Consider the following 23,938-nt stretch of genomic DNA (forward strand, 5'->3'; position numbering starts at 1 on the left):
CTTCTGGTAGAACTAAGCATCTACTCTTATTTTCTCTTTTCTTTGAACTACGGTAGTACTCTCTCCTCCTAGCTGATTAAAAAAAAATCCTCTGTTGGTTATAAATCCAAGTCGTTAAAACTCTGAATCAGATGGACTTTAAAGTCGGGGATATACAGTGGGCATTCCTACTGACTAGTCCTAAGCAGGCAAAGGCATGCATGGTTTGCAGAGTTTGCTCAGACAAGAGCTCTTCATTTCTCTGCTGATTAAGAACAGAAGACCCACTGTCCACAGAGGAAGATGGCAGGGGCTCAGTCCTATACAGAGTCCTAACCTATCTGTCTCATGTCCTCAGCTTCCGAAAATGAGCTGGATGGCATATCAAAGGTCTTCCAAATTGAAGGAGATTGGGATTCTCTAAGTATTTTTTTAATGGCAACAATAACTAAATAAAAAACTGTGCCCTATTGCCTCAGTATATGTCTTAAATAGTCCTCCTTGTATGCTACTACATAACCCTAACACTCCATCTCAAGGATAAAACAGAGGTCATTAAAGTATTTATTTCAATGCCCACTGTCTTAGCTAAGGTTTCTACTGCTGTGAAGAGACACCATGACCACAACATGGCTTACAAAGCAAAAGATTTCATTGGGGCTGCCTTACAGTTTCAGAGGTTAAGGCCATTATCATCATGCAAGAATCATGGCATCATGCCGGTGGACATGGTGCTGGAGAGATAGCTGAGAGTTCTACATCTTGATCCACAGGCAAGGGGAAATGAACTGAGACACACTTCCTCCAACAAGGCCACACCTCCTGAATGGTGCGACTCAAAATGAGCTTATGGGGAATGGCATTCGAACTCACACATCCACCAAATGTATAGCATCTTCTTTCTCAAATTCTGTTTTTTCTTTTTTTAAAGGTCTGTCTCTCTAATCATGTCTAAGCTTTTGCTGAGGAACCATGGGGATCCAGAATCCCCTCAAAGTTTTATCTTCTCCATGAGCAGCAAAATACAGTTGCATGTGAGAGTAAAATTCTAGTCTTTTATAGCAAGTAGACGGACTACTTTTCATAAAAATTAATCTCATTTTTCAAAATACTTAGAAGATTTTGAATGTTCCCAACACAAAGAAAGCAGAAGTTTGAGTAGATGGAGATCCCAATTATTTAAGAACTGTCACCGTAGATGTGTTGAAGTGCCATACTGTACCACTCAAACATGTACCATTCTTGTTTCAGTTTTAAAAGTTCAATAATTCCAGCCTTAGAATTGCCATGCAGGTTGTACTAGTGGGATGGGTCAAGTTTTCAGGAACACTACATTAATAGAGCCATGGCCGTGTCTTAAAAGAGAAAGCCACTAATTCATTAGTTCTCGATATTCCTCCAGAAATATTTTGGTTATCAACTCCATGGTTATACCCACAATAACGTATCTCTAGACAGGTTATGCAGCCACAAAGCAACCATTAAACGCTACTTGCACATGAGCATACAGTTTCACTGTTCATAAAATATTTTCTTAGTTATTTAACTCATATGATTTATGATATGCATACTAATACAGAAATGCATGAGATAATTATAAATACACAAATATAGTATTTTAAGTTTTAATATCCAAAACTTTGCATTGATGAGTTTCATAAAGAAAACTCTGGAGACCCAACCTGCTGAATAGGCAATCTTTGAGAGTGGGAAAGAGAAGAAACGCTCTCTCTGGCAGAGAACCATATAAGAATGTGGAACTCAGGTGCTAGGTCTCCAGAGCAAGAAACCGAGCTTTGGCCTGACTGCAGGGACACAGATGGAAGTTGATGTGAGGCTTAGTCAGGGTGAGATCCATGGAGCCTCTAGGAAATAGAAAGAGTGAGTTGCTCCCAAAGGAGCAGCAAGACACTTTAACCCACCACAAGTTAACTCTACAAAAACCTATGATGACTTTTCTGTTTGTTTGGTTTTTATTTTGTTGGACTTGATACCATGACTTAAAGACAACCTTGTGAGAGAATCCCCCAGTTCAAATTCATTTTCAAGTTACCCTATACACATATTACACATACTGCCCAAAGTATGATAAATAAAGCACATTAATATCTCTCTCCTGCCAACAATTTCTGAACATTCATACCACTTATTTAATTAAGAACTTACATATGGTATAAAACAATTAAGGTCAGATTCTATGACCAAACTATAATAATGAACATTAAAGAAATTTACAATTTAGATAATGTAAACAGTTATTCACATAAATAATATTTTTAAATGTAAAAGAAGGTTCACATTATAAATGAAACATTGGTTTTGTCTATGTTGTTGGGAGCCAAAAATATGGTGACCATTACACTTTAATCGAAAGGCAAACTGTGGTTCCACATGCTGCAAATTCAATTAGGTAACAAACTAATTAAATATAACTTTTCCAATGAAAATATTAAAATGTGGTAATAGTATTTTTAGGTCACAAAGTGGAAAAATATATTAAAATAAAGAATATCCTTTAATTCTGCAGAACGCTTTCATTGAAATACTCACTGAATTGCAATTCTTATTGCGGATACTATATATTTGTTCTATTTTACTAGGGGGCAAAACCACTCTTCTTTTCAACTTCTTGTACCACCATGGCTGACAAGCACAAACAGTTTGAAAGCCATGCCCAGCAGAAACCACTGTGGTTTGAGAACTTCCTAGTCATCTTATATTTGGAAGAGAGGGACAGTGATTCTGAATGACATGCATGCAAGAAATAGCAAGGAGGATGTTCAAGTAATAAAATGCCCCCAAATGAGCAATCACCATGAAGTCATTCATCTAAGAAAAACAAACCTTGGATTTGCAAAACATATTTTGTCATTTTCCATAGAGGACCACCCATCAGCTCTGTCCCAAAAGTCACTCCCCAAATAACCACATAGAAATTTAATATTAACTATAAATGCTCAGCCAATAGCTTAGGCTTGTTTCTAACTAGCTCTTACAACTTTAAATTAACCCATTTCTATTCATCTATGTGCTGCCTCGAGGCTATTTACCTCATCTATGTACTTCCTATGCTGCTTGCTCTACAATTCATGGCGTATTCTCCAACTCCATCCTTCTCCTCTGTGCTTGAAAATCCTACCCAGCCACCGGCCAATCAGCTTTTTATTAACAATGAGAGCAACATCTCTTCAAAGTACAGAAGAATTATTCCACAACAGAAAATAGCTGCTTTCCCCAACACTGCTAAACAGAATCCAGTTCAGTTAATTTATCTTAGTATAAGTTTCATTGCTGAATATAGAAAAGCATGAAAAGCAACTTTAAGTTGATAACAAGAAATAGTGCCTTGATACAGGTGAAAGAGAAGCCTTTCTATAGAGGGAAATCCAAGTGAATTATATCATGCTCCCCCAAGTTGAACACTCACAAAGAAAAATACATTCTCATTTACTATAATACCAACCCTACAAACAGACTAGCGGACAACCAGAGCTGTCTCATCAAATTGTGAGTATAGCCAAGCATTCTGCGCTGTTAAACAACAAAAGAATGCAAATACAAATCTCATACTCAGACTGAAAAAGACAAAAAGGAATATGGTCACAAACAGATGAAAGACTATTGATGAGTTTCTGAAAGTAAATGGATGGTGGTAAAGTTTGAGCTTGGGATGCACCATTAGAGACAGCAAAGAAGATATGAACACCCAGAGACAAAGCTGCACGTGTGCACGTGAACGCACAACACAAATACATGCTAAATACTTACACATACAAACTGTCAGCTTGCAACATAGTTGAAATTTGAAATAATGTTGGTCTAGGTCTAACCCTCAGCCTAATGACAAATTTTAAGCAATCTGCCAGGCAAGAATTATGCAAATTGAACTCGTCCAAGTAAGGTTCTGAACCTAATAAAAAGTGGAACCTGATCCAATTTTGATTTGGGCACCTTTCCTGTGTCAGCTCTGCTAAGGTCACTGACCTATTGCAAATAGCACTGGTGAACTGCTTCTTCACATTGGGGATGAAAAGGAGAAGTGTGGACATGGGATAAAGAGTCCATCTCTTTGGCTTTGGACTCTTTGGGTACTGTGTGACTCAGAGGTACCTCAAAAATAAGGGAAAGAAATCTTTCAAATTTCTTTCTTTTACACAATGGAGTACTACACAGCAGAAAAAAATAATGACACCTTGAAATTTGCAGACAAATAGATTGATCTAGAAAACATCATATTGAGTGAGGTAACCCAGACCTCATATATACTCACTTATAAGTGGCTTTTAGACATAAAGCAAAGAAAACCAGCCTACAACTCACAATCCTTAAGAACCTAGACAACAATGAGAACCCTAAGTGAGACATACATGAATCTAATGTACATGGGAAGTAGAAAAAGGCAAGATCTCCTGAGTAAATTAGGAGCTTGGGGACCATGGGGAGGGGAGAGGCAGGGAGGAGAACAGAGAAAAATGTATAGTTCAATAAAATTAGTAAAAAAAATTAAAAAATAACAACAACAACAAAAAAAAAAAACAAATATCCTTTGTCTCTCAGATACAGGTGGCAGAACCTAAACCTGATAGCATTTATAAAGGCTGTGTTTGAAGGCATATCTCTGGCTAAGTAGGGTTTCGAAAGCTGATCTTATGACATTGATCTTTTGGACTTTTAGTTTTTGTTTTTCAAAACTAATTCTTGTTTATAATCATCCTGTTCAGAGGGCAGTAGTATTTGTTCCTGACTAACATGTGAAAACTATTTTAAATAATCTTTTCCAACTTTCCACAGAATACCCTCCAAGGATTCCAGGGATGAGAAATTCAGGCTATCTGGTGAGTATCTTATTTTCTGTTATTTTCTTTTCAAATGGGCTAGTCTAGACAGTTTCACCACTGGCTGGTTGTAGCAGGTTCTGGGATCAGCAGTCTCAGGTGGCATGTCTAAGTTCCTTCCAGAGAAGGTCCAAGGAGGCCCTGAGTGCTGGTGGGTGAAGAAGGTACTGCACTTTAAATAGGCGTGCCCAATTTTCCATGGAAAAATGGCTCCAGAACACAGTCCATGATCTGAACGTACTTCCTCCATCCATATTTTGAGGAATCAGATGGAATGGAAAGAAATTAATTTTTCATATGAATTAAAGATGACTCTAACAATATGTTTCTTCCCAAGGTTAATAAACAGGAAAAGGCAAGTGATTAAGATGTGACTGTAATTATTACTCGATTTACTTCAGACTGCTACATAAAGCCACAAAAGGACTATCGTTACAGGCATCCTTTTTAATGTCAATCTCGTTTTTTTAAAAAAAAATTACCCAGGGTTTTCTAATAAGTGGTCTAAGCTTATTCAAGTTTAAAGTGGCATCATAAAACTGATGGCATGTTTTTACCATTTAATAATAATAAATATAATAAGATTAAAAGGAACCTTCTAGTCTTGAGCTATTGTTTTACATCATTAGTAAATGTTCAAAACCACAAAGCAGACCCACAATTACAAATGAAAAAATAAAAGCAATTTTACATTAAAATGAAGATTGCCATATAGGAACTCTGTGGTTCTGCACAGATTGCAATTATTTACAAGCTTACGAGAATATTCATTATTGACCACTACTAGTAAAGCACACTACTTTACTCAATTCTGTATATTTTTAGAGAACTGATTTCTTTGAGATCACTATTGGTTAAGCAATAGAACCACAAAAATACCAATAATGTAATTTCCTATAGTCTACTTTATTTCCTAATCTACACAGATATTCAAACACAGTTCACCAAAAGGTAAAAATAACAAAGGGACAAACATCCCCAAATACTTGTTTCTATCAATATTTCTGTTCTCATTTTCTTTGGTTTAGTTACAAATTTTTGCTGTTCGAAAGAGTGGCCCATGAGCGCACTGACGACAGTAACTTGGCATAGGAGGCAGAGACTGAAGTCTTGACCCACATGTTGGGCAGGTTGAGTGAATGGTAAAGATCACATATTCTGAAATGTGCATGCCTAATTTTGAAACTTGGTTCCATCAGTGGTAGATTGGTGACTTTGAGAATGAATTTAATCTTTCAGGGCCTCTTTTCGGTTCCCTATGAAAATGAGAGAAATTATAATATCCACTTCATTAGGATGCTGTAAGCTTACATACTTTTAGCGCATTTCTTGAATTTTCCACATGGCAATAAATAATCCATTTGCATATAGGTATGTGTGCACTTGCTGTAGCCTCCAAGCATTTAAGTTTTTCTGTAGCACTCCTTATTTGGACATTTCTCACCCCACCCTTTCCCTTCAAGGTAGTTAATCCTACATTGATTGCATCTGTATTTAACATGTACTAACTTTCCTTCTCATTTATCCCCTTAAAATACACACTGTGGCATCCCTTTGGATGATGATTATATGGTATTAGGTATTATATTGTGGTGGGCATTATAAAAGACTCCTTAGAATAGGTTACATGCAAATATCATGCCATTTTTAGAAGGAACGTGAGCTTCCTTAGGTTTTAGTACTAGGAAGACTTATACTGCTAACAGCACAATATATACTTAAAAATTAAGCCTTTCCCAACTTAAATTGGTGACTACTGTAATTAACATCATTTTTGTAGATAAAGAATTAATCTCTTACACATATTGGTGGACAATAGTTTCATTATCACTGTTATGGGCTATATTATTAAAGCTATTTATCCTTGTTGCCAAATCCATTTTCTCATCTTTAAGATGAGTTAAATCCCTCCCTCTAGGGGTTGTGACCAGAATTGAAAGATCTAAGTCAAGTCAATACTTGGCAAGGTCCATGGCTCATAGGAGGCACTCAGCATCCACCAGTAATTCTCAGCAGTGGAGATGATCACAGTAAAAGGACCACAGTGGATGCTCAAGCATGCGATTGTCGCTCATTTTATTATCATTTCCTTCTCCCATTACGCATAAAGAGAATTATAAGCTAGAAAGGACTACATCACTTTGCAGAATATGAAATATGCATGAAAGGAGCCCTCTCCAGCACCGGCTACCTCTGAAGTGACATGTGTTCCTTTTGTCATGCTGTGTCACAGATCCCCATGATCTGGCCCGCTAGCTTGTGGAAACACAGCATGCACAGTAGGTAGGAATAATGACAGCAACATTATCCAGATTCATACAAACACTTCCCATCGGGTGGCTCTGGCTTACTGGCACCCTCTCCATTACATCAGCTTTCTTGTCCTATCCTTATTGGAGAATAACGAAAAATTCGACACTGCCATAGAAAGAAAGCCCTCTGTGCCAGACTCTACCCATGCTTGGCAATGCCTCCAGCACCAACCCATTTCTCTAAGAAAATAGAATGGCAAATCCAATTTTTAAGACAAAACCACTGCAGTGTGGCCCCAAATGCACATAAGAATTCTAGTCATCCTATGTCTAGTTAGCATACAGTAACTGTACAAAAGAATGCAGTTCCTGTGCATTTTCATGGAGACAGTGTGCTTTGATGGTCTTTATTCCCCACAGCCCCTTATTGCCAGCTTTCTCCTGAAACACTTCTCCCCTTCTACTCGGTATTCCCTTTCTACTTCCAGGTCTTTTTTTTTTCTTTTCAAATCTCAATTCCATATATGAGAGAAAGCATGAGTTACTTGGTTACTTTCAATTTTCTTCACCCATGATTAGAGATGTAGAATGAAAAGAGACAGAGAGTCAGAGAGAGGGGCATATAACAATGGAAAAATATGCTATGAATTTGGAAGACGGCAAAGAGGAGTATACGGTGGACTTGGAGGGAGGAAAGGAGAGGGGAAATTATGTTATTATAATATCAAGATTTTTTTTAATTAGGCTGTTGCCACTTTCTGTGGGCTCAGCCCCAGGATGCTAAGAGTCTGTATCTCAAGTTGCACTCTGAATAGAGGCTCACGGTAATCTTTGGGCTAAACTCTGGCTCGGAGAAACATCAGACAGAAGGAAACAGTAAAAGGATGAGCCTGCTTCACTTACAAAATCATAAGCTCAACTCACTGTGATGTACAAAAGTGTAAAGATCTATAGTCCGTATTGTGTAAGTAAGCAATTCAAATGAAATTTGTGTGCCTTTCTTCCAAGGGAGACATAGGGTCTTGATAGTTTCACATAAAAATTCAATTTTTTCTTTTACTTTCTGCTAGTTTTATTGATAAAACCAAGTATCTTTCTTAATTTTCATATCTTCTTATTTAATTAGGTGAAAAGTAGGGTGGGAAATTGTACTGGATGTTGACTAATCTGGTATATTGTCTTAAGCAAAATGGTTTTTTACATGATGATTTTTTTTACCCATCCATGGCCTATTTTGAAATATATACCTACTTTCCAGTGGCATGAACATAGAACTGCTTAGAAATCAGAGAAAATGACCTCTACCCAATAAATGCCACTAAATCTCTGCACACAGATAACAAGGGAATTGATGGTGTCACCAACAGAAACTGAGAACTAGCAGCATGATATTTGTGTTCAAGGAAACAATTTTGATTTTAGCAAAACTGCATTTGGAAGAATGGCAGAACATGGCATGAGACGTTAGAGAGGAAACTGCCATGTGTGGAAAGAGAAAGGTTCTAAATGAACCTTGAGTAATCATCAGGTGTTAACTTCTTAATTGTTAAAAGATGATTTGGTCTGGGAGTGGGTGATTGTGTGCACCTGCCATCCAATGTACTCTGGAGGCTGAGGCAGGAAGAGTCCAGGTTCAGGGTCTTCCTAGGATATAATATGAGCTCAGGACCAGCATTAGCGACTCCATGATACCTACATCCAAACTAGAACTTAAACACACACACTTAAGCGCATGCAGGTTATTTTATGATACATTGTCAAGTTATATATTAGATACATCAGACCAAGTAATGTCTACCAATAAAGTACATGTTGAAACCTTTTCTACTTTAATTACAGTACAATCACGTGTTCAAAAGGGTGTCACAGAATAATTTGTCCTGCACATCTGAGCCTGAGACCAGCTCTTGGGTTCCTACTCTGGAACTGTGTGCAGCAATTAAAACTCATTTTGCTGCTGGTTCACGTGCACATCAGTCTTGTATCCTAAGCCAAGGAAGTCCCTGCTCATATTCCCCATAGTCCTCTCTGACTGACTTTGTCTTTACGGGTCTCACCATCTCTTAAGCACCTCTATTGTCATGTTAGACCTATGAGATGATCACACCTCATAACCTACTAAATTAATTTCTACATAGAGTACATATAAAACCTAGGGGGCACTCTTTCACACATAATTCTGGTATATGCAAGTCTGGTCACCAATCTTCATTTCTATTGTGCAAAACGCAGCAAAAAAAAAAGTAACTTGAACTTTAAAACCAATGTGTGTTAGAAGATAATAAAAAAATAAATGAATCAACACAAAGAAACTCATAAAAATCCTTTGTTTTGCATATGAACTTGGTACATATTCCTTTACATCAGGAAAGGAAAGCATTAATTTACCGTGTGAGTATGTATGTACCACATATATAATATAAATATAATAAAATGTTTTTGAGTTTTCATATTTTTTTTAAAAATGTAAAATTCTCATCTTTCAAAATACACCATTTGTTATACGTTTTAAAAGGTGTGTTTATTTTTATAATCACTTTACAACTGTTTTGTTTGCGTATATATGTGTGCTACATGCATGCCTGGTATCGCTAGAGACCAGAAGAGGATGCTGGTTTTCCAGGACATAGAATTACATACAGTAGTGAGTTGTCTGCTGTGGGTGTTTGGAATGGAACCAGGATTACTTGCAAAAACGGGAAGTGCTCTTAACCACTTCCATCTTGCCAGCTCCTGTCATGTAATTTTAAAGTAGACTGTGAGAAGTGAAAAGATAGCTCAGATGCTAAGGGCACTCACTACTCTTGCTGGGGACCTCGGTTTGGTTCCCAGAAACTGCACTCGGTATTTCCCAACCATGTGTAACTCCAACCCCAAAGGAAAACTTGCTCTTGGACCTCTGTGGGCAACTGCATGCATTTGGTGCACATATACATAAATAAAAATAATAAATAAGTATTTGTAAAGATATTATGAAACTTCTATTCAACAGTCTCATTGAAAAGACCTAGGTAGAATGGCCCCCCATGACACACTATATTATTTTGACTTTCTTTGATAAATGTTCCTAAGTACAGTGTTTTGAGTTATTATTGGAAAAGCCATAGAATATATATACTTGCATAAATGCATATATAGCAAATGCAGGGTTACTGTGTGAATATAATGTGGGTTTCTGTATTCTATAATATGAAACATTACTAAAGCTAACCCTTATTATGAAAATGAAGCTATGTGTTAGCTGCTGTTTGCTGCTGTGAGTTTGTAGTTTCTGAATGCTCATGCAGCAGAAGAAACAGACTCCCTTTGAGACCTGTAGAGAATCTTCTGCAGTGAAACAGACTCCCTTTGAGACCTGTAGAGAATCTTCTGCAGTGAATCTGGGGAAAAGAACAAGCATTTCAAATTTCTACAAGTTTCAAATTTCTATAAATACACCAAGTGATTCTAGGATGTGTAGGCCTCACACATCCGTTTCAAAAACTATCTTAGGGAGTTCTGTAAAGATTTATAAACTATAATGAGTATTCTAGAATTAAGATAATTATTGTGTTAAAGTGACTATGTTAAGCCATTTCTTTGAGATTCATCTACATCTTCACAAATATAAATTCAAAATAATATATTGAATAATAGGAAGATATATAACACACTAAAAAAATTAAATTTGAAGATTTTGTGTTCTGGCAAAAGTTTTGCACCATTTGAACATGGAGGTGCATACCTTTAATCCGAGAACTCAGGAGAGAGAGGCAGGAAGCTCCGGGAATTTGAGGCTAGGTTGGTCTACATAGAGAGATCCAGGACATCCAGGGCTACATAGAGAAACTCAATAACAAAAACAATAATTTATTTTGATAGAGTTCTTAAGTCTACTAGTTGATATTGAGGTTTTGAGTATTCTATTAGCACTAAATATACTTTGTAAATTCAAACAAAACAAAACATCTCCTTGCAACCTATCTAAAAGTACTTAGTGTTACTTGAGAGTCAAGATGTTTTTTGGAGGTTGATCCATGGAGGTGGGGACATTGAGTGGAGTGGACAAATGCAAGCATTAAAGGTCCAAGGTCTCTTCTTTCCCCAATTTTCCTTTACACAACTCCCCCTCCATAATGCATTCTTTATGGAAATCCTATATAGTGATATATATATACACATATATGTAGTGATTATACATGCATGCATGTACACACACATATGTGTGTGTGTATATATATATATACAGTCCTGGGCCTGCCTCAGTATTAAAAACTGTTCTATAAGGAATAAGCCATCATCATAGATGAATATTTAGAAACCAAGTTTAAGAAGATTAAGAAAAATCTTGTGTACAAACAAGATTTTTTTAATGTCAGGGTAGCTTTGTTTTGAAAAGCAATTGTTCCAGTTTCTCCAAGCAAGTAGGGCAAAAGTGTTAAAAGCTTATATGTAATTTCACTATAAGCATTATGAATCTTATAAAATCCTTATTGTTTCAATTAAATTCGAGAAAAATACCCCATGCAACTAAATTACCAAGAAAATCAATTACCAATAAACCGACATCCTATTTGTATTATAGTGTGCCCTTTAAATAATCAAATGTTCTTCCATAAGCTTTAGCTTATTTCCCCAAAAGAGTTGACATGGCATTTTGTCTCATATTTGGAAGCTATCTTTTGCTGTTAATTTGCATTAAACAAACAACAAAAAGACAAGAAAATCAAAGGCAGTACCCCTATATGGTCCTCCCACACATCTTCAGCTGTGTGAGCAAACAGTTAAAACATGCAAATCCAGTTTGGAGGAAATTCGACATCTCTATTATAGATGAAAGGTAAACAAAGCAGATGAAGGATTAGTGCAATTCCAAATTTAAGATATTGCTCTCAGTGACTTATAATAAAGTGGTGTTGCATACGGTGGCATGTTTTAGATGACATTTCAATTGTACGAGCAATTTGCATTCTATCTGACATTAAATAACGTTCTTGGTATTATGAATTCCAGCAGCATCCCCATCTCCACAGCATAAAGATATGAACTATGAGGCACATCTTAATGAAGGGAGTAAGTTTTCCTGTCAATCTGCAATGTGAGACAAGGCAGTACCTGGGCTAAAACGCCAGCAACATTATTGTGAGTTGGCCACTCCTGGCATAGTACAAATCTTCAGTTAAGGCATTCTTCTTATTAAATAAAGATCTATAACTGAACACATGTATCTGTAATATCACTACAATCCAAAGAAAATTAAAAGACAGATTATGTCCAGGATATTACATGCATCACCACAGAGCACTGCTAGAATCTGGTATGCTCTTGTTGCTAAGATACCTGGCTAATGCCACGGAAACAAGCCCCTCTCACTAATCTAGTACAATCCATGCATGCTTCCACATATTTTGGCAGGAGAAAGTAGGAGTCCACTGACAATGGTTTGGGATATTACTAGCCAGTGTTCCTGAATTTATACATTTTTTATCTCTTTCTGGTAAGCTTCAACAATCTTAGTGAAATAAGAAATGTAACACTCTGTTAATGGCATTTGGTTGCTTTCTGCCATTTAAAACAAGTAAGATTACCTTTTATCCTTCTGCATAGTCAATAAAAGTTGTTTAAAAAGGTAATTATTTAAGTGATTTTGGTTGCAAAATTGTGGGGCTCCCCAAAATGATCCCCCTTAATCTTTGCGATTTCTATTGTTATGTGCACATAAATGACTAACTGCGTTTTTTCTCTTTATTGCTTTTCTCAAGGAGAATGAGATATGCTGGTTTCCCTGGGTGCATGCTGAATAAAAAATCAGGCTACTAAAATGAGATACTTTGATCAGAAATCGCTTACAAATCTCATATGCATAAGGCTGACTTGTAACAATGTATCCTAAAATTTTTTATTTAATCGGTTAAGAAAAATATATACATATTTGGGAAAAGAAAATTAGCACTAATGCACAAAATTCCAAAATGAAAATGGCTATTTTGAGGCTACCCTTTGTGTAAAATGCACATGGTTTTCCACCTCCAGAAGTGTGGTTTTAGTTGTTATTTTAAAACAGGGTGCCTTTTCTTAAAAACAAACTAAGCAATTTTTTTTCTACTGAAAAACAATCAAGCAAATTTTATGTTGAATGTATCTTTTCTCTGCAGTGCAATATGAGCTGCAGACCAGCAGTGCCATTGAGCTCAAGTTATGATAACAATAACTTTTGCAGATGTTCAGAGCTGTCAAATATTATTCTCTAAAATGTCAGAGAATGTGATAAAAAGTAAACCAGAAAAAAATTATTCTAAAGCAATTGGTTGAAGTCAAGAAGGCGAGGGAAGGTCAAACATTAATCCTTACCCATAAACAGTGAATGAACTATAGAGAAATCATAGCTACATTGATTTTCTTAAAAGAGGAGATAACTGTGTACTGCATAGGTGGACACACAAGAGTGTGGACGCTTATACATGTGCTGGTGACCGAATGAACAGTGGACATCTCAAAGGTGCACACTGATTTAAGAAAAAGCTTCCATTTTTATTAGCAGTGACGACCTTTCTTTGACAATAATAAACCCATGTTATTGAAATTTGCATGATGCACACTCTTCTGTTTTCCGGTCCACAGGTTTGCAAGGTCACTCTGGCGGGTTATTTGACCACGAACTCTGGGGGCTTCCTGTGTTTAGAATTCCATTCTCGGTGTTATGACAATAACTCGTCACGAGGTGCTTTTATTAGTGCTAAAAACAAATATCATACCTATCGCCATGTTCCAAGGGAAGCTTGCGGAGGTATACCCGGGCTTACTATTTTATTCATATGCTTTCAATATTTGAATCCCCCCGGGACACAGTTGCAATGAAAATTATTTCTAAATGACTGCCTGGGAGCAGTATACAAGGGTGACTGCGTTATAAAACAGGAGATTGCTCACAAGAAAGCAGAAATAAATCAATAACAGGTGTGAGTATCTCAGAAAATATTACCTCAACATAAATTGTCCCTGTAAGAAGGACAGAAAAATGTTTTTACAAACCTTTTACTTTTTTCAATTCTCACTGGAATCCCATGTCAGAAGAGAAAATGGCTGTTTGCTTAGAATAAAGTGTCTTAGCCACCTACGTGGGCCTGACGGTAATGGCAAAGCAAGGTGCCGATCAATACCCATCTTCTTCATTCCTGCAGTAATAACTTTCAATAGGAAAATCTATTTACTTTTACTTACCTTTATTTTATTTCATTTTGCTTTAAAGAAGTTCATTCCAGGGGGAGGGTTTACCTTGCAAACAGCGGTTAACAAACTGATGATTTAACTGAGGGCTCCAGGCCAGCGAGCCTGTTACCATTTGCTGTACCTGTGTGGTAATGCTAAGAAACGTATTTCTCGAGACTCGAAGTTTGTTGTTTTAGCAACAGCCACTAAACGCCTTTCAAGGCCCACCGCTGCTTTGCATGGAAGGTGCAGCAGTGAGGTTGGTCAGCAACAAGGGTCAGCATTTGCATTCATATATGAATAGTTTCTTCAGTCTTTTGCATGCTGCCTTATGGAGGCATAAATGATATTGTAAGGTATAATAAGCAAAATACCACTGATTGGGGGCTTGAAAAGGAAACTGCCAACTCTTTCCTCAGAAACAAAGTTTCCCGGATTATATAAAAGCTGGAGTTTGGGAGGACTGTGTATTCTCTGCCCAGGTACCAAAGCCAAAAGAGTGTCCAATAAAAATAATCACTGAATTATTATTGTTGGGCTTTATTTTAAATTACGCTTCAAAATGAAGCACGCATGTGATTATAAACACTGAAACTAAACCCTTCCAGCTCCTGGAGGCTTCTCTGTGTCCTTGCCTCTTTTAATCTCCCCATTACAATTTTGAAGTTTGTTGTTTGTTCGTCTAGACTTGACTTGAACCTGTGACTTCAAATAAACATATTTGCTTGGTTATTTTTCAGATTTTTTAAATTGTTTGACAGTTCTGTTTTCACAGACTCCTTCCCTCCCTCGTAGCCCTATCGATAATCTTTTCCCAAGGAGAACACTGTGATTTAAAATATCTGATATTCAAAAACATTCTATAACAATTCTTGTCAGTGAAGCTGTTCAATGAATTTTTAGCTAAATTTTTATTTTGGAACTGCAGCTAAGAGCTACTGGATTGTGATGTTCATAAAATTATAACGGCCATAATTAATATGCAAAAATAGCTTATAAAATAACTTTTTGATATCCCTACATCAAAAAGAAACTTGAATTATCACATTTACACACACAAAGTGATTTTAGACTATAAATATTAGAGAACTATTTTATTCTAGAAAGGCTGTTTGAAGTATTGGTTTTAGCATCAGTAACTTAAATTTAAAAAAAAAAATGAACTAAATAGCAATCTGAGACCACTAAGTCTCATTGTGAATTTTGAAGTTAAGAATTGGTAATTAATTTTAAATGAAAGGGAGTAATAAAACTCTATTTCTGAATTCTGGTTCATGCATAAATCTCAGAACACTCACTGTGTGTATTTGTTACTAAGAAAGGAGATCACCGGAATTAAACCCCTGCTTAAATTAGCTGCAAGATGGGAAGCAAATTAGAAGCAATGCTCTCCTTAGAATTTGTATGAAAACATATATTAACGTCGATGTAATATAGCAAGAGAATTCATTGCAAACAGAGTAAAATATACAGAACGCTGAGCCTCTATTAGACTTCTGTCCTTAGTATCCACGCATCCCTTAATAAGATGATGTCAACAGTGAAGAACCACACGTTTTCCTTAGGTGCAGTCAGCCTGGGACATGGAGGACCACATTTTATAAAACAGTGATCAACTTTGCTGTGTATGTTTCTGTGTGTGTGCATATATTCCAAAAATTAATGCAGGAGAACACTGTGTGTGTTGTGAAAACACAAGACAGACGCTCTCTCTAAGCAGGACGGCCAAGAAATCCAAAGAAAGGCTATTGACAATTTTATAATAATAATAAAAAAAAGTTTCCACTGTTAAAAGGCACCAGGAGATTAGGGGAAATATTCAGGGTCTTAAAGGTTTTAGGAATCCTTCTGTTGTTGGTGTTGCTCTCAGTGACGACAATTGTTATTCATTGGCTTGTACCTGCGCCGTACTTTGGTGTAGAATTCCATCTACTCTTTCATGTTCACTAGATTGTGATTAAACTACGTATGCTATCGTCCCCAGAAACAATCGCGCTGTTAGCGAAAACACAATAAGTAATAAATACTTCACTTTAGGCGTGCATTTTAAAGAAATCATTGTATAGGTCTGAACCTACTACAAGCAAGAGTAGGTGTTATTTTAAAATGCAAACATGTTACTTAAAATAGGGAAAATTCATAAAACGTAAGACAAAATAAGTTTAAATCTCAGATTTACATCAGGGTGAGCAATGTTATTTATCCCCTCCAGCTAGGATCCTCTTTGCATCCCAATTAAAAACTCTGTGGTGCCTGTCAGCCTTCCCTGCATTTTCACTTAATAAACCGGGGGGGGGGGGGAGGGAAGAGCTTACAGTTTACAATATGTTTTCATAATAGTTGCAAAGCCTTAAAAACGCATGCCTCTTACTTCACATCATGAAATCACAATTATTAAAATCTTGAACACTGTCGTGATTAAGAAAAAACAATGGTGTTCTAATATGTCCCATGGACTGCACTTTGGGCTCATTGTAATTCCTTCCTGCAAAGCATCGCAGATACGCAGAGAGGAGCAGTGTCCCAGACTGAGGTGTGAAAGAAGAGAAGGAGAAACAGAGGAAAGAGCAGAGGCCACCAGGACTCCACATGCTCACAATGTGCCCAGCTAGAGAGTCTCATGTTTAGAGAAAATAACATTAAAATGTTCTTAGTAAGGAATTCTTCAGAAAACTAAAGGGTGTCATATTTTTTTTTAATGATACCAAGCAAAACACTGTATTTTAAAGTAGCCATTAAAGGTAATGGTGGTGGCTTGGAGGGTGGAGGGTAGGAGAAGGGACGAGAGAGATCTAGTAAAGGAAGTGCTAATATGATTTTTGTAAAAATATAGTCATTGAAAACAAATACTTGAGAGCACCTAGCAAACTAAAGTGATTATAACGGCATGGGACTCTTAGAAGGAGTGGAGTTAATCATTCCCTACAGATTTATTTCTTAAATATATGTTTATGTGCACTCATGTGTGTATGTCAAGACTATACAACTATCTAGAGATAAGTGTGTAAATTACATGCAAATAATAATATTCTCTCTCCGCTGGATTGGTATAGTCATTTCTTTCCCAATTCTTTATGTCCTTAGGTTTTAAAGAGACACAGCAAGTATTTAAAAAAAAAAGAAAAAAGCAGCCATCTCTTAGGTCCCAATAAAAGTCATGATCATGATTAGATGTTCTGGACCCTGAGCTGAGAATGGCTATCTTAGAAAGTTGTAACTGGAACATGTGGCTACCATGATGCAATAGGCTGCTTTTTGTTTATAACAGGACAGATTTATCTCTTTTTCGATTTTGGAGGCCTTCTGAACTTTCTCCTTTCAAACCCGGCCCCAAATGAATGGATTTGGTAGATATACACTCTCTATGCTTGTACAATAACTGATTACAGGTTTGGCACTGTGAAGTGAAAGATTTCCAGCAATGGAGCTGCTAATCTTTGTGGAGTGGTTTGAATGCATGCCTTTTTTTTTTTTAATCTCACGTGACTTAGCAGTATAAAAGACGTAAATGTCATATGCATTGATGCCTATCCAAATCACAGATTTCTGTCGTTTGTGCTTAGGAGTGGTCTAGACATATTTATTAAAAAGATTGCGTATGCATTTGTATGTGTGCATGAGTGTGCATGTGTGTACAGATTAAGCATATGAATTTTAAAAATTCATTCGTATCCATGACTTAAACCAAACTATGCAGCTCTAACTCATAGCGATAGAAAGGGATCATTTCAGATGAAACAGGCACCACATGATGGGGTGAGCAGCAGCGGCCTGGCTACATTAGTCTTCCCACTCACAAGCAGGAGCCTGGAAAAAAAAAAAAAACGCTGGTGGACAGAGGCCTTTCTTCGACGAGGTTTCACACATGCATTTTTAATCAGGATTATATTTCACAGAGATCTGTCACCGCTCACAAGTGCAGCCGGCCGTTCATTCTTGAAATGTATCAGTGCTTGGGCCTCAATCCTGAACTAGTTTTTTCTTTGTACAAATCTGGGCACACGGTGCTGCTTTTCTTACAGGGGAAAAAAAAATAATAATCCCTTAGAATTTCATAGGACGCTCGTGCCCACTGCTTTTATTTCAAGCAACTGTTGTCATTTGGAACCTTCTCCTGTGCCTCCCCTCCTTCCGTCTATCTAGCCAACAATCTAGACATTTGGCTTTAATATATTGGTTTCTCTAAATCTGATCATTTACATAAATTTGGGGTTGTTTTTAATCTTGCTATACTTTTCTCCAGTTCCTAATCAATTGTATTACTAATCTACTGTCCTACAGTAATTGGTACTATATAATGAGCCAAATACAATGAAATATTGTCTTGTGAATATTATTTACTAATAATACATATGGAGGATATAGTGTAGTCATACTGTAAAAACATGCTTTTACCTATACACATAGAAAACGTCCTATGTAAATGTTAAATTCAGATAAGCAACTAAAATGTGTTTGTATCTACGTGTCTCCAATTAGCCAAATGGATATAGGTTCCAAGAGAGAAAATTAAGGGTTGTGACCTCTGATGAACCTAATGTTTCTTAGAATGTATATATTTTTCATTAAATAATCTATTTTAGAATGACTGTATTTAAAACTTTTAGGTTATTTAGAACCACAAAAATTCATTCTCAGATGTTCAACTCAATTTAAAATCAGATTTTTAAGCTTGTATATGGCATGTCTGATATCTAACAAATGCCAAATCGTTATGAAAACAAAACATCTACCACACATCTGTTTATATCTAACACTAAAATATACTTTAAAAATGTTTGGGAGAAAGTGTTTCAGTTATCAAAATTTAAATAAACTTTAAAATCTATGAGAATGCAAAATAAAAATCGCTTCAGATCTGTAAGTGGGGACTACTGCATAATAGCGCATTCCACAAAAATACCCCGACACCAATAGTATCAGCAACAGTCTCCTGAAGTAACTATATCTATACGTTGTCAAGCAACTGGTCATAAAAGAACCGAATAAAAGGCCATTTGAAATCGGATAGTGCTGAAAATACCACAGCTGATTTTTTTTATATTGTCTGACAGTTTGGAACAAAGACTTTCAGACAGAGGTTTTAGACACTCCCTGTGATTTCTGACTTCCCCAAAGTTTATGCAAAAGATTAACAAAAGTGAAAGGCCTCAAAATAAAAGTCAGTATATTAAGCCATTGGGTGCTTGACTCTCGGTTGCATTGTGTTCACGCGATTACTTCATCGCTCTCCATCATCATCAGAAACACTGCAACTTAACATCTGTCAAAGCATTCAGAGAGCCGGAGCTCATATCTGGAAATCTGGTGTGGACGAGAGAGCCTGGGCGATCATACAACCTCTTTTTCAGAAACATTACATTTTTCATGCTCACATTCTCTTTCATTTTACCACTGTGAGAAAGTTTTTTGGGGGGGAGATCCAAAACTCTATTGCATCTAATTAGAGCACAAAAACACAGTGACTTGACTTTTTTAAAAGCTTAAAAAATAAAATGGTCTTTAAAATCCAGTGTTGTCCTGTTTAAGTACAAGGGGAAAGAAGGTGTTAAAGAAACCAAACTCCCCCCCCCCCCCCGCGCCACCCCCAAATGCTTTAACATTTAGTTAGCAAGGAATCCAGGGCTTTAAGATTGCTGAGCCCGCAGCTTCAAACAGCACATTTATATGCCCCAAATCGTCTCGTGTTTCCAAAGAAAAACTTTGCAGGATATTAATTTAAAATATTTTTCTCTATTTAGGAAAAGCTCTTTGTGGCATTTCTTTAAAAATTGTTTTACAAAGTGCTTTCCTTCCCCAAATACTAATATTTAGGGTACAGAATGCAGACTGACAATAGTGAAATGAAGTCCTTTGGACATTAGAAACTAATTTCTCACATGGCAAAGTGTGTCAACAATGATGACCAATTACAATTTTAAATTCGCCTACAATAGTTTACAGTGCTATAAGCTAATAACTCCTATATTTATATTTTAAAAGCACTGGTCTAATCTTACTAGATCCTGTTGAAATCTATGAGACATTCATTTCTGTATATTTATCATTGGTGGTGCCTTGTTTCAAGTGTAAGAAACAGTTTTTTAAATGAATGCTAAGCATGATCAATTTATCACATACATGTTTTGCTGGTATAAGGAAAGCGATAAGCAAAAGTTATGAATAAATCTGTATTTGAATCTTTATTTTTACAATGTGGTACACCATATTTTGGATCCATAGTTCTCCAGCTTAGAAATGGGCCTCCCCTCTGTCTTCTGTGAAGGTGACAAAGCTATGTCATATCCTGTGTTTCTGGGGCACTCGTCCTATAACTCACAAACTCTTATCTCAAAAGGATGGGCTCACAATTTCTGTTAGATCTCCCTGGTTTTCCTTTCTTCTCATTGTATGATGTGCATCAGAAAATGTCTTGATATTCATTCATCTTTCTATCTGCTGTCTTCTTTTGCTAGAATGTAAGATCCTTAAAGATGGTGACTTTTTCATTATTATTTAAACAACGATTCTATACCTAACAGCAAATTTGCTCCAGTATTTGCTGCTGGTTTAATTACAAACATAAAACTATTCTGTGAGGGGACTGGGGAGACATTTAGTTAGTGAGATGATTGTTGTGCTAATCTAAGGACCAGAGTTCAGATCCACTGCATCCCTGTAAGGAAATCAAGAGTAATAGCATTCACCTGGATCTGTATTGTGTGTAAGATAGAGAAAAAATGATGGCTAGCATCCATTGACCAACCAGCCTAGCCAAATCATTGAGGTTCATTAAGAGATTCTGTCTCAAAATAAATAAATATAGAAATAAAGAGAGTGGCTTAGGAAGATGTCCAACATCCACTTGTGGCCTCTATATAGGCTCAAACAAACAAAGAAACAAACAAAAAAACACCCCCCCCCAAAAAAAAACCTCTGCATGTTCAAATAAATACATGAGAATGGAGATTCCTGCGTCCTTCCCTCAGAAATGCCTGAGCTTCATAAGCAATGAACTGTCACCAATGAATGGGTGACCTGACCATTTCATTCAGTACAAATGACTCTATCAAATGAGTGCAAAGTTCCCGGCTCATATGAATTTCCCATTGACAAAGAGCCTTTGCATGGTCTACCATCAGCAGGTGTATAGGAGTCATCATTCTTTCTATATGTGCAAGACAAAAATGATGCTAGTGCTCATATCAAAGACCAAGTGATTCATTGTCTTGACAGCCCTTTTTATCTGGTTTCCCCCTTTGTTTCTGTAACTGTCCCGCCTTCTATCACATCATGATTCTTTTCCCTGTTTTATTGGATCGATCCTACCAGCATTTAAACTTTCTGCACTATTGCTCAATTACAAACAAAGACTCTTTTGATCCTTCATAGAGCCATGGCTACCACCTTCCTGCTTCTGCTCTACAGAACACCTACTTTACAGGATCCTTGGTGTACGCACTTTTTCCCATCTCTTTTAAACCCACTCCAGCAAAGATTTCAGCCTTACCACACTTATAAACTTGTTCATGGAGGTCCCAACGGTGCCCGCCATAACTAAATCTAACATCAACCAGATTTCAGTCTAACGTTTGCTTTAGCATCATTTAAACAATAATCAAGTTCATCCTTTCAAGCCACCTTCTCAGTCCTGAGTGATAATACACAGCTGTACTCCTATTACTTGAGAGAAACATCAGAGGATCACAAGATGAAGGCCAGCCTGAGCTACATAGCGAATCAAGGACATCCTAGGCTATATCTTGTCTCTAAAGAAAGAAAAGAGTAAGGAGATAAAGAGGAATAAGTGAAGAGCATTCCTTTCCTTAGCTGTCTATCACTAGAAATATTTTCTCAGCTCCCGTTGTCAAGATAGCAATGTTACCACAATCTTTCCATCCTCAAACTGCTGGAGCCAGATTCAGTTCTTTGACTTCTCCATCATGATATCCTGTGCAGTCTTAAATACTAATAGCAGCTCTCCCATATTTGCTACTTCTCTGACCCTTTATTTTCCTGAACATTAGAGCCACAGGTCTCAAGTGAGAATGTCTAATAAGCATGCCAAGCTTAAAGCCACAAAATTTAAACTGATTCGACCAGTTTTGCTCTCTTTTGCATCATTGTCAGTGACACTAGACCTCTGTTAGTTACCCCGGAAAACAAAGGAACAAAAAAATGCAGCCACCCAACCTGGGGGGGGGGGGGAATCTTTGACTCCTTTACTCTCTGCATAGCTTGTACCTAAGCCATGAGATAATTCCCAGCTTTGTCTTCACATTACATCCAGAATTCAATTATGACTCCTGGCATCACCTCTCAACATACTCACTCTCTCTTGCCAGGATTACAGCTCTCAAACCTGAACTCTAGTCTCCAGTCCTGTTTCCCTGTGCTCTAATGCAATTCAAGGCTGAATAAAACTTTATCTGTTATACACAGCCCTCTGATGGTTTCCAATGTCATCCACCCCACACCATCATTCTGCTTGTGTTATCTGCCCTCCTTTTCTCCCCATCTCTCTTCTGGACTCTGCTCATCTTCAAGCTTGCCAATCACACTCTTACCTCAATGTATACTTCTTTAGTGCCTCTGTGTAGAACACTCTACAGATGTTCTTTGTGTATGCTCTCTCTGTCCAGACTAACTCACCCCATAGTCATTAACTGCTTATTTTATGAGACAAGAATGTAAACTCCATGAAGGAAATATTGTTTCTACCTTTATTTACACTGATATGCCTGTCAGTAACCACTGTATCCAACAGTGCCATTGTAAGACTTTAAGACAATCCTGAAGCCATTTTTAACAATTCTGAATCCTCTCAGCCTCTGCCATAGTGCTTCCCCTCCTCCCCTGGGAACCAAGGACCTAACAGCTACACTCGCACATACTCAGTTCCTGAACAATTACCCATATACGTATGTTTTGGTTCGGTCCCCTGGGAAATGGGGTCAAAATGACCTCTTACCTCATCTGATCTGGCAACAGCTCTCCAGTCAATTATTGGTAATAGCCCTTTCAAATAAGCCAATCAGAATAGTCAAAGAAAAACCCCCCTTGCTTCTGTGGCCCCTTTAAAAATAGACTGTACCAGCTATTCGAGGTCCCTAAGCTTCCAAAATGCTGGGGGACCCTGTCATGACAGAATTAATAAAATCCTCATGCTTTTGCATCGGCTGTGGTGTGTGGTCTCTGGGGGCGACTCCTTCTCGGTGTTTGGACACCAGAGTCCAACACCATCTCTATAATGGTGAAAGGGAGGGAGGAAGGAAGGAAGGAAGGAAGGAAGGAAGGAAGGAAGGAAGGAAGGAAGGAAGGAGAGATGGAAGGAGGGATGAAGGGAATGGGGAGAGAGGAAAGGAGGGGAGAAAAGAGAGAGGGAGAAAATAAAATAAGAAAAGAATTAAAGCTATTTTTCCCACCTACATAGTTCCACACATAATTTTAATACCCTAGGTATAAGCATTATTGCCAATGAATTAGATAGCCTGAAGATGACTGGAATAGCTTGGAATAGCATATTTTACTCCCTCTATATCAGTATCCTCTCTTGATGCCCACATCTTACAACAGATATATTTTCAAAGTCTATCATAGTAGTTTTTCATGATCTTTTAAATTATAAACAATATCCACTGTGAGAATTAAGATTCACTTCAGATTTGTCAAGTTTTGAGTGGACTTAATATAATATTATCAGAC

The sequence above is a fragment of the Alexandromys fortis genome, unplaced genomic scaffold, assembly GCF_014885135.2.
Source record: "Alexandromys fortis isolate MF-2015 unplaced genomic scaffold, M_Fortis_MF-2015_v1.1 scaffold_19, whole genome shotgun sequence".
NCBI lineage: Eukaryota > Metazoa > Chordata > Mammalia > Rodentia > Cricetidae > Alexandromys > Alexandromys fortis.